Raw genomic sequence first — 12,060 nt, 5'->3', positions numbered from 1 at the left:
TGAGCTGCTCGTTTGCTTGTCTTAATTATATTCTATTTTCGTCACGCGTTTTATATCGCCATCAATATCCTGTTTGGCTGTTGTCGCTTCGGCTTATGCGAAAGCTATACATGCTGTGTATATCTACATTGCATTGATGCCCACGCGGAGAAGCTTCTAATAAAAGCACGGATGACCGCGATTGGCCCATATGTTGTAGTCTTTTGGACGCTGAGTCGATTGGTTTTGGTCCGAAAAGGCTGCGATGCAGCGTTCCTCCTTTATTCCCAATCGAACATGGTTGAACAAGCGGTCACGTGCTCCTGCTTACACCTCCTGGTCGTTGCAATCTGATACATAATATACCTCACATGGCGGGTTGAAATCTGACCCGGGTCGAACTCAACCCGGTGTTATGAACCCTCTAAGATTCTCTAAATTGTCAGGATCGTACGACCACACGGCACGAGGACGACTGTTTTCCTTTACACAGTATATTTCACTTCATCTGATAAATTAACAATGAACACTAATAACACCAGCTATTTATAGCATGCAAAAACAGCGTACATGCAAAACATAAGCAGATAAAACTGGACATAACAGCGTATACAGCAAAACGCACACAACGCATATAGCGTATGCCATGCAGCAACATCAGCGGTACGGCGGAGTCGAAATACAACATTTCAACGAATACAATGCCATAAGCGCGAAGGCCTTTCCCAATTAACTGGTGGTTTACAACATTCTCCCCACCAAAGGGCTTCTCACCGCCGTACAACAATGCACACAAGTCAAAAACGATCCGGGGCTCTGACTACGCGCCCAGAACGCGTTATCTCCTGCTGCCGTGGTGGTGGTAACGGTGCTGACGGTTCATACGCTGGCTGCTGAGGGACGATAGCAGGTTGAGCGGTATCTGCAAGCCCAGGAGCCACGTCCTGTGACGATACTTCTAACGGCACTAACCTTTGGATCGGCCTCAACAGTGTACTGGTACTCAACTTAACCTTGGCAACACGACGCTTACCATCTCGACCAGGGAATAACTCGATGATCCGTCCCAAACGCCAGAACTGTTTGCGCTTGGTATCATCGAGAACAAAGACAACATCACCCACAGCTAAAGGGCGCGACATGGTCTGTTGGTGTTTGTTCAGCTGACTTAGGTACTCCACCTCCCAACGATTCTTGACATGCTCCAGTGTCCGACTGAGGTAACGCAATCTCGATGACATCTGCGCAGCGTCCAGGGTACCTGCTGGCTTCTCTGACGACATCCAGATGTTACCCATCATCATTGCAGGGGTTACTGGTGGCTCATCCAGGCTATCAGACACATAAGTGAGCGGACGACTATTCACCACTGCTTCAACCTCATACAAGAGGGTCTCAAGCTCCTGGACCTTCAGAAACGCTGTTCCCATTACCTTTTTCAAGGCACTCTTCACTGTACCAACCATTCGCTCATAGAAGCCTCCATGCCATGGTGCAGCTGGAGGATTGAACATCCATGGCACACTCAGTTTGTCAGATGCCGCCTTGAACGTTGTAGCGTTGTCAGACCTGATCCGAGACGGCAAACTACGTCTCGCGACAAACTTCCGAAATGCTATCAAGAATGACTCAGTACTTAAACTATCGACCACCTCCAAGTGAACTGCTCTGGTGGTGGCACACACAAACAATGCTATCCATACCTTCGGAGATGACTCACCACGGCGCACGTACAACGGACCAGCATAGTCGATGCCGGTAGTTGCGAACGGCCTCTCGTGAACAACTCGGTCTTCCGGCAGCGGCGGGCAGACTTCTGAGGCAGCCTTAGCCTTGTAGCGGCGGCATGTAACACATCGCTGAGTAATGTTGCGTAGCGCCCGTCGACCACCGATAATCCAAAATTTCTGACGGATGAACGACAAGACTCCTTCTACACCTTGGTGCATCCTTTCAACATGCATTTTCTCCAACAGCAACTCGGTCAGATGATGTTTGCCTAACAGGACTGGGTGCTTGGCTCCATACGCCAACTCGCTGTGCTGAAGTCGTCCCCCGGCTCTGAGCACTCCATGCTCATCCAGAAACGGTGCAAGCTGATACACCTTCGACCCAGGCTTCACTGGTTGACCTTGCTTGATCAGCTCAAGATCCTCAGCGAAACATGCGGCTTGAACGATGCGGTACAATACGTTGTCTGCTGCAAAATAGAGTTCAGCACGAGGCTCAGTGTGCTTCCACTGCAACATCCGAGTCACCATGCCCTGTGCCCTCGACCATTTACTGAATCGGAGCCACCATTCCTTATCAGATTCTCGACTACAGGTGGCGGCTGACACTCGTACCTCTACACTGGACTCATCTGTAGCTGCGGTTGAGGATGCGGTGGGCCAGTCATTGGGCTCCGTGATCCAGGTTGGTCCGCCCCTCCAGAACGGACTACGGATCTGCTGTGCACTACTCCCACGCGACGGTAAATCTGCTGGGTTGTGAAGGCCCGGGCAATGGTTCCACACAATGCCGACCTTCTTCGATATCTCTTGGACTTGACTGACGCGGTTAGCCACAAATGTTTTCCATTTGTACGATGGATTACTGATCCAATGAACGGTAGTGAGACTGTCAGTCCAGCCATAGACTTGCGTGACGGTCACACGCAGCTCCTTCACCACAAACTCAGCGTAGCGAGCCGCTAGACATACTGCTTGTAACTCAAGGCGGGCTAACGTGGGCGGAGACACAGGTGCCACTTTGGCCTTGGCAAATACCAAGTGCGACTGTCCATTGACGACGGCATACAAACAACATCCAAACGCTTTCTCACTGGCATCGGCGAAGGCATGAAGCGCAATCGGCGTGTCAAGATTGCAGCAAATCCAACGTGGTATGTCAATGCTCACCACTTCGGCCAACTCTCCCCACCATTGCGCACATGCGGCTGCGATGCCATCAGGCAACATATCATCCCAGTCGCCTCCGACTTTCCAGGCTTGCTGTAGCAGTATCTTTCCCGGCACAACTGCCGGTGCTGCTAGACCTAGCGGATCAAACACTGACGCAACACACTTGAGGAGGGATCGCCGGGTCCAAACAGACGGCCGACCGGACTCGCCTAGCGCTGCTATGCTGAGCAAGTCATCACTGGTTTTCCATTTCAGACCGAGAACTTTATCTCCGGCCTCTGGATCGCACGGGATTTCGTTGCCTCGCCACTTGCGTAACTCCATGCCAGCATCCGTAAGCACACGCACGCTGAACTCTTGCATCTCCTTAGCTTCCGAGGCATTTGAGACACTAGAGACCAAATCGTCAACGTAGAAACTCGTGAGCAAGAGATCAATACGATCTCGCTCTTTGGGTGCAGACAACGCCCATAGCTCCTTCAAGTGATGCTGAATCACCGCAGTAAGCATGTATGGCGAGCAGTTTACGCCAAATGGCAGTTTCGTTAGCCTCCAGGTTAACAGTTCATCGCTGTCGCTTCGACCGGGCCACAAGAAACGCAGGTACGGACGGTCTTCGGGATTAACCGCGACCATGAAGAAAGCCTTGCGGATGTCCGCTTGCAGCGCGCTCTTATATTCACGGAACCGTAATAGCATACCTGCGAGACTCGGCAATAGCGACGGTCCAGGGTCAACCATGTCGTTCAACGACTTGCCATCTGGAGCCGTCGCCGAGGCATTGAACACCACTCTTAACTTCGTGGTTGCAGCGTGCTCGCGGAATACACCATGATGCGGTACATAGTACCCGGCATCGCTCTCACATGGCTCCAGCTCAATTGCTCCAAGCTCACGGTACTCCCTGATCAGCACATCATCATAGAGCGCACGCTTCCCATTCCTCTTCAGCTTTTCAAGAAGCCGCGTTGCGATGACTCTAGCTTGAGTAAAGTTATCCGTTGGGCGACGCTCATTTCGCCACAAGAGACCCACTTGGTACCCGCTGCCCTGGCGACATAGCGGGAACGCTGGCAGGTGCTGATGTTGTTCTGGAGGTTCATCCAACTGCCATAGTTGTTCAATGTGGGCTGTGACACATGACACGGTCACCGGCTGACTGTTTCGACTTGGTGCAGACGCTGGACCAGATAATACATTACCTATCTCTGTGTTCCACACCGTCTCACCATTAACTTCCTTCTTGCTGTGCAGTACCGCGTTGATATAGTCTGCACCAATCAGCATATGTATTTCGTCTGATGTCCCTTGTTGAGGCTTGTCACTCAGCTCTACTCCCCAACTGTGCCACTGCGCAATGGTCTGCGGACTTGCGCACTTCAGGTCCAGCTCAAGCGTTGGTTTCACGAACGCGCGTACCCGAATGCTAGCGGAGCTACCCTGGATCGTGATGGCGTACTTATCCATGCGCTGTTGGGTTGGTTCCGCGCCGAACGGCTTCACCTCTACATTTTCAACCCCAACGTGTTCTGCATCGATTGCTGACACCAACGCTGCAGTCACGAATGACGCCTCAGCACCCGAGTCCAGGAACACTCGAACCTTCGCGTTTCGAGTTCTTCCCTCAACTCGTGCCACTCCGGTCATCAGCCGCACACTTGGCGAGTGTAGACAGCACGACCCAACATTCTTCTCCGTAACTATCTCAGTCGGTTTCTCCCGGCTGTAACCTGCTCTATCCAACACATCATGTATTAGCAGGTGGTGTTTCCTCTGGCATTTCGTGCATCTCGAGCCTGACCGACATTCTCTGGCCATATGGCCATACTTAAGGCAGTTCCAGCAGAGTCTCTCTCGCTGCAAAAAACCCTTTCTCTCTTCCTGTGGCAGCGACTTTAGCTGCTTCTCTGCATCTGCGACCGATATCGCCATGCACTGTGCCGACGCCGTGGGCCTTGGCACGGATCGTTCAACTGGCTTCCTGGCAGTATCACCCTGTCGTCCGTGCGCGACCTGGTAAGACGCGCCGTGCTCCTGTACCTGGCGCAGTGACATCCCGTAGCACTGCCGTTCGACCAGGTACGTCTTCATCTCAGGTCCGCATTGCTCCAAGAGTACCTGCTTTGCCATTGCTTGCAGCACCGGGGCCATTTTACCTATATCGGCGCTATACTTGGTGCCCACCTCGCCATCTTCTGTCATAGCGAGTGTGGCCCACACCTCTACCTCTCGGCAAACACGGACAACGTATTGATGAAACGACTCATCTGACCGCTGCTTGCCTGTCAGCAATGTCTTCCACGCTTTATCCGGAGTCTTTCCGAGCGAGGCAAGCAACTCTCGCTTTGCTTCCTCGTAATTGTTGCATCCAATACATATCCTCTCCGCTTTGCTACCCGCTAGCGCGATGCGCAGTCGCAGCAGCCATTCGCTTTCTTCGAACTCGTTCTTGGAACAGATGTCCTCGAACAGGTCAAGATAACGCTCCAATGGCTGCGTTCCATCATATGAGGGGATTTTCATCACCGGTTGACGCCCACCGCTGTGACTGGGAGATTCCTCTGTACCTCCCATCGTGGCTTTACCCTCACCCTCCTGCGCATTGGCGATGCGCTCGTTAATCTCCTTTAGTGTTTTGGCAAACTCGGTGCGGAGCGCCTCCTCTCGCCGTCTGGCACTGCGCTCCTCACGCTCCGCGTACTGTTGGAGCCTCTGCTCCACATGTACCTTCAACAACTCGCCTTCTAATCCTAACCGCTCTCCATTGTCGATAAAGCTGGCTTCCAAATTGTTCCATAGTTCCTCTGCCATGCTCGCTCCTATCCTGGCGTGGTCGCCAAATGTTATGAACCCTCTAAGATTCTATAAATTGTCAGGATCGTACGACCACACGGCACGAGGACGACTGTTTTCCTTTACACAGTATATTTCACTTCATCTGATAAATTAACAATGAACACTAATAACACCAGCTATTTATAGCATGCAAAAACAGCGTACATGCAAAACATAAGCAGATAAAACTGGACATAACAGCGTATACAGCAAAACGCACACAACGCATATAGCGTATGCCATGCAGCAACATCAGCGGTACGGCGGAGTCGAAATACAACATTTCAACGAATACAATGCCATAAGCGCGAAGGCCTTTCCCAATTAACTGGTGGTTTACAACACCCGGGTTGAAATCTGACCCGGGTTGAAACGCCTCATGTAAACACCGCCTTAGGCTGCGTTTACACGACAACGCACGGCCAGTTTTCCATTTTCAGTCCCGCATTTCTTTTTTCGTTTTCGTGCATTTACACGATCAAAGCTGATCCGATCCCCCCCCCCCCCCCCCCCCCCCCCCCGAGGTGGTCTCCGTTTGTATCGTTTTCGCGCGTCTACACAGGAGCAAAGGATCCGCAAAAGTTCGTCATGTGCCAAGTGTTGTCGTGGAAGCACCAATCACACTCCAGGAATGGGGCTGTTAAGTGATGACGTCACAGTTCCTTCGATACGCATAACAACGATCCCACTGGGGACAAACAAAAGTAGCGTCGTCTCCACCGAACCAGTTGTCAGTGGCAACATATAGAGGACTTTCCATTACATCACCTTTTTGGCGCCTTCCCGGTGTCCACCCAAAGATCACCCATAAGACAAGTCCGTGTCCTACGGTAAAATGTGCTTGGGTGGCAAAAAGAGAATCAAATGTGTTGTTCGGTGTACGGTTGAAAATGATGTTGCAGGCCGTCGCAGTGGTGAAGCACTTTTGCTTTTCTTTGATGTGGTGAATAGTTTCGGTAAGTCGCGAGGATTACTAGCCGCAGTTACCAGTGGTTACTCTACTGTTTATTCCAGCCTTGAAGAGGCGTTGCCGCGAGAAGATTGACAGAATCCGTGGGCCCAGTACATTGATCCATATTTACCTATGGACGAAGACCTTTCAGCCAATCCCCCTGCGTTGGGTATCCAGGCCTCTCTAAATATTTAGTGAATGTCCCCAGCACATATGCAAAGGACTCTCTAAAGTCTTACAATAGCCCTGATGGATACAAATGTATGTGTCTCATTGCTGACTGGGTTGGCACATTATCGTGTCTTGCCCAATCGAAGGAAGAAACAACAACTGTCAACAAAATTCGTTTGCAAACGTCAGGCACTCGCAGAGTGTTTTTGCCGAACCTGTCCATCCTTGGGTAGCTGCTGAATTACCTGGAATTGTTTTTGGCGCACACTGCACTTGCATGGTGGGCCTGGGAGAAGCATGCTCCCATGTTGCTGCAGTGCAGTGTTGTTTTGACTGAATTTACGTTGGAGACTGAAATGTGATGTGTGCTGAATGTCAACACCTACACCACTGGGTCACTCACCAGTGGCTGGCACCGTCAATGAACACTACACGAAAATAGTGTACATGGATTTTACTTCAGCTGGGCAGAAATTGGAGCACCGTGCCCATAACCTACAAGTAGTCTCACTTCTCTTTCGCTGCCTGACTCTCTCTCTGTCTCTCTTGCTTTGCATGCCTGTCAGTGTATCCAGGCGCGTGCACCGTATGAGTTTTTTGGTGTCTGGAAACCACCTTTTTTCGGGCAATCTTGCCAAAGGAAAAGCGTGCCTACGATCGTACTGGATTGGTCATCTTGCATACGCGTCGATCGACGCGACGGGCAGTTTACAGTACAGTGACTATGTCCTTATTTCGAAGTCAGAGAGAGAGAGTTGCTTTGCATGCAGTTCAAAATACATTATTCTCTCTTTCTTCAGTGGAGAGTAGCCACAGAGAGATCGATCTCTAGCTCTGGTTCGCTCCTGGATTGGCGATGACGTCCAAGAAAGCCGTTTTGTCTCGAAATTTGAGTCAAGCACGCGCGATGCAAGTCAGTTCAAGGATATGATTGACGATATCTCCTTCCAAACTGTTGAGTCAAATCGAGATGACAGCCTTTAGTTCTCGCTCATGTGCGCATGCAGAGATGTTCGTCAAAAACGTTGTCGACTGGAAGACGTAAAAATGTGCGTCCATGATCCACTTGCGCTGCTCCGGCCGCGACTCAAGGACGCGGGGCTTCGCTTTTCTCCCGCGAGCTTCCATCGAAGCTAGGTCCATAACTCTTTATTGAAATCATGTGGAACGTTGCCAATACATGCCGAAAACTTCGTCATAAGAACAGAAAGAAAGATACGTCGAATGTAAGAAGTGTTTTGATGAAACAAACATGCCTGCATGGTGTGGACTAGTGAAGTACCATAGACAAAAAAAACAAAAAAACAACAACAAAAGGAATAGAATGATATATATATGTGCGGAGCTTGGGTTGGCTGTGACTCCGAGTTTCACGCCTGTGGCGATCATCAGACAGCAATGATTACAAAAACTCAATGAATGTTCTTGATTATAGTGTGGTAAGGTACTTATAAGTTATAGACTGTAGTGTATACATGTAGCCTGGGCGGCTAGGCCTATCAAACCTTTAGGCTTTACGGCAGGTTCAATATGACAAACATGTATATGAGTACAGTCATTGACTTCTGCACCCTCTTTGCAAATAGTTTTATCCTGCTACCGGTTATGCATGTACCAACATTTCCATGTAACATCGTCTCCTCCCTCCATTCCTCATTACTCTTATTTCTGTCCTTTCTACCCCTGTACCTGGTTCCCTCTCAGACGCTTTTGTGCCGGCATGATCTGATGAAAGCAGTCGGACGAGCCCAGCATCTGTTCAGCACCAGTGTTCATTGGTGCCCTGCACCCCTGATATTGAGTCCCCCCCCCCCCAGCCTCCTCCCTAGCCCTCGCCGTTATCTCCGACGAGATGTTCGGGGATGCGCATGTGCATAAATACATAATTATACAGTGGGTCCAGAAAAAATCTACCATCTCTAGAAACCCCCCTTTCAAGACTCGGTGCACGCCACTGGTATCCATGTGTGTGTGTGTGTGCGTGTGTGTGCGTGCGTGTGTGGGTTTTTCTTCCTTATCAGTACGAGTATGACAATGTTGACATGCGGTGGCTGGTAGCACGAAAGCTGACAAAGTCGAACACGGCCATCATCATCATTGGTCCTATGTAGCCAAAAAGTTGGTGTAGTGGCGAACTTAGTTGTCCTGATCCTAAAACACGCTGATGAATGCACATCCAATACAGCAATTGTTTTTTCCTGGTCGTCCCTCGACCTGGCATTCTCCATAAGCAGTTGCTGATTACCGGTAGAGTGTCCTCCATTACTGCCTTTGCAAGAGTTACACAAGAAGTAAGATCAAGATGATCCTCACCACAAGAAGATCAAGAAGCTGAATACATGTACCTAATTGTCCAGAAAGACAGAAGATGAGGTATACTAGTATGTGCCGCAGCAGATGAAGAACTGCACAGCGCAGCAACCAAGTGGGAAGCAGAAGAAGATTGTGCAAGTAGGTCGATCAGAGTACCGGTATTATTTTATCCATGACAAAGGAAATACACTTTGTGCAGAACATGAAGCATACACACTCGCATGGAAGAGATAATGCCGGAGTTGCACCCAGGGCCAGTACTAGACTATAGCTAGCACCACCAGTCATGTAGAGGCACGTGCATAATAGAGCTGGGTACATTAGTCATTACCATCAGCATCAGCACTATCAATCATCAAACTCCAGCTATACCTTGCACCCCAACAAACTAAGTAAGTTGATAGTGTTCGGAATCATCTTCGTGTTTCCGCCTTTACTGGTGCTGCCACAAATGAGCTGAACAAGTTAGTTAGTTAATTCGATACGTACTGGGGTGACAGGGATGATCATGACTTTTCTCTTCGCCAACGAAGGGATGGAACAATATTCGTGTACTTCGAAGTATTTGCATAAGGAGCGAAGTTCTCGAGTCGTGTGTCCGTCATCCACTGGTTCCGTCGTTCTCCATCGTAGGGAAAACGATAACAACTCAAAGACGATCCAGGTGTGGGAACATCCGATCGCGAGCAGCCCTTTGGTATTCTCAAACTACAGTATGCAAAATGGAACTTCTTTCGAAAAACACTGTTTCTTTCCAGTGCAGTCTTCTTTTTTTGCCACCCAAGCTCCGTTTCAAGTCCGGTGATCGGTGGTGAACTCGATGATCTTTGGCCCGAATCCTCATAGGCCGCACGGTATGACTCATTGGAAAGTCCTCTATAGGAATCGTGTACATTTCTTCGTTTCTTCTTTGCTGTTTTCAGTGAGTGTTTTGTTTTCTCTTTGTCCTTGATCTCGACGATGTTGTCGTGCTCATTACCTTACTGAGACGTCTCTTGTGACTGTAGCCAGTGTCACGGAGGATTTTATTGGCGTGACAAGGTAGATCGCCGAGATCGAGCGTGAAAAACGCTCTGCATTAGTAGCTCCTGTAGAATGTTTTCTGGGATGGCGTATCCATGGTCAACAAAACCAAGGTGCAAGACAGCATGAGAGATCGTGTAAACGATGTGAACTCCAAAAGGTAAGCTCCTGAACAAGTGGAAAGATATAGGTATTTACAAACTCTCTCTTCATCCATCGATTGCCGCTATGCATTGCATTTTGTCTTCACAGATAATCTGGCCAAATTTATTGTAACTAGAGAGTGCAATCGTGCTTGGGGCCCATCCCAATGTCATCACATGGCTGTGGTGACTAGTGTATATCTGGGAGAATTTTTCCTCGACTGATACGGAGTGCAGGTGGATCGATGAGAAATGCGAACATGTGAAGTAAGTAATTAGTTGTGTCGAAGAAATGTGCAATAAAATAAAATTTACTTTACACTCAAACATACACTGTAGATGTACATGTAACATCATGATAATGATTCCATCTTCATTGTCCCGCAACTGGTACACCATACGCACCGAATACATGGTGTGTGTGTGTGTGTGTGCGGCAAGCGCGCGCATGTACATGCACACACTCAAGCGTGGCCGAGTCGGCCAGATGAACAGACCATGCATTTGCACGAGGTGTCCATAATGTCATTGGAACGCTGTACTTTATGACTTTATTCCAAAAGAGTATGTCTTGCCCCTGACGAATGGAGTTGTGTCTGTGCTCAGCGGGTATCGGGCTATGACGCAACACTGCAATCAGCGCTGCAATTAAAAGAGCACTGCATGGATTATTTTGACTAACTTCCTTTGCGTTTACTTGGTTGAGCCCGTGGTTTCATTTCTGTGTTCTGTCATGATTGGCCTCTGGAAATAATCAGAGTGGATGTCATTTTGCCATATATGTGTGCCTTGTGCGACAGGTGCAAGGCTAGATGCACTTCACATCCGGCATGCGATCTCAGCGTCTGGGACCTGATGAAGTCTTGGTTGGATGATTATTCAAGCCTGATACTACTCGACACACCAATGTACATGTCAATGTAATTTTTTCAGAGCTGCACTATTTACGTGTTGATGCTTACTTCGGTGTTAGCGTGTTTCCCCCGGATTGTTTCTATCATCATGATCGTGTGTTCTTGGGCTGAGCGAGCACATGCAGAAGTGTGCAGCTATAACCTTGTGTATCTTTGGTTACACTTTGTTCTGCAATGCATGTACCTTGTAACATTATGTGCTTGCACTGCTTTGTCTGGCCTGCGTATTTCGGGACTATTCAGTGCATTAGACCCAGGTTTGTTTGGTTGCCGGATGATCTCTTGTTGCGTCGCTCTGTATTTGTATTCATCAATTTTTGGGCTTGAGAATTTAGCTGTTGTGTGGTTCCCAATATGAAAACATCATGCTGGTGCTCTGTGTTCCGATTATCGACTGCCGGAGCAGTCATGCATTTATTAGCAGAACGGTCAATACTGTAGTCTTTTCACGTGTTTGTCTTTTTTTGTGTTTCCGCCGGGGGTATTAGCGGTAACGCTGCACACAGAACAGCAGTGTTGCATCACTGGACGACCCTGCCTATGCATCTGACTTAATTTCCCCAGGATCTGGTGCAGTTACACCAGACAGCCACTTCCTGTAAACACGCAAACAGCAAAAGAAGAGATCCCGCAAATCAGGAAAAACCATTGTGGAAAATATAGAGTAGATCATACAACATTCAATAATCTGGAGTAATTACAGTGAGACAAACACTTCAAATAGTGCTCTCTCTCTCTCTCCGTCTCCATCCTTCCAAAAATACCCTATGACAATTCCCTAGAATTATTTTATTTTATATTCTTAGGACATCATTCTGAACATAATA

The 12,060-nt window shown here is 48.8% G+C and overlaps 1 long non-coding RNA gene across 1 annotated transcript; it reads left to right on the top strand.

Annotated features, from left to right (window-relative positions):
- The first annotated feature begins 10,038 nt into the window (after positions 1–10,038).
- LOC135810097 (uncharacterized) lies at positions 10,039–11,594 on the top strand. The gene is made up of 3 exons (XR_010552272.1): positions 10,039–10,336; positions 10,429–10,586; positions 11,120–11,594. It is a non-coding gene; the product is annotated as an uncharacterized LOC135810097 (long non-coding RNA).
- Positions 11,595–12,060: the final 466 nt, after the last annotated feature.

This window comes from Sycon ciliatum, chromosome 2 (assembly GCF_964019385.1).
Source record: "Sycon ciliatum chromosome 2, ocSycCili1.1, whole genome shotgun sequence".
NCBI classification, from domain to species: Eukaryota; Metazoa; Porifera; class Calcarea; order Leucosolenida; family Sycettidae; genus Sycon; species Sycon ciliatum.
Note: the sequence above shows the minus strand (reverse complement) of the source record. Positions and strands in the feature narration are given on the sequence as shown.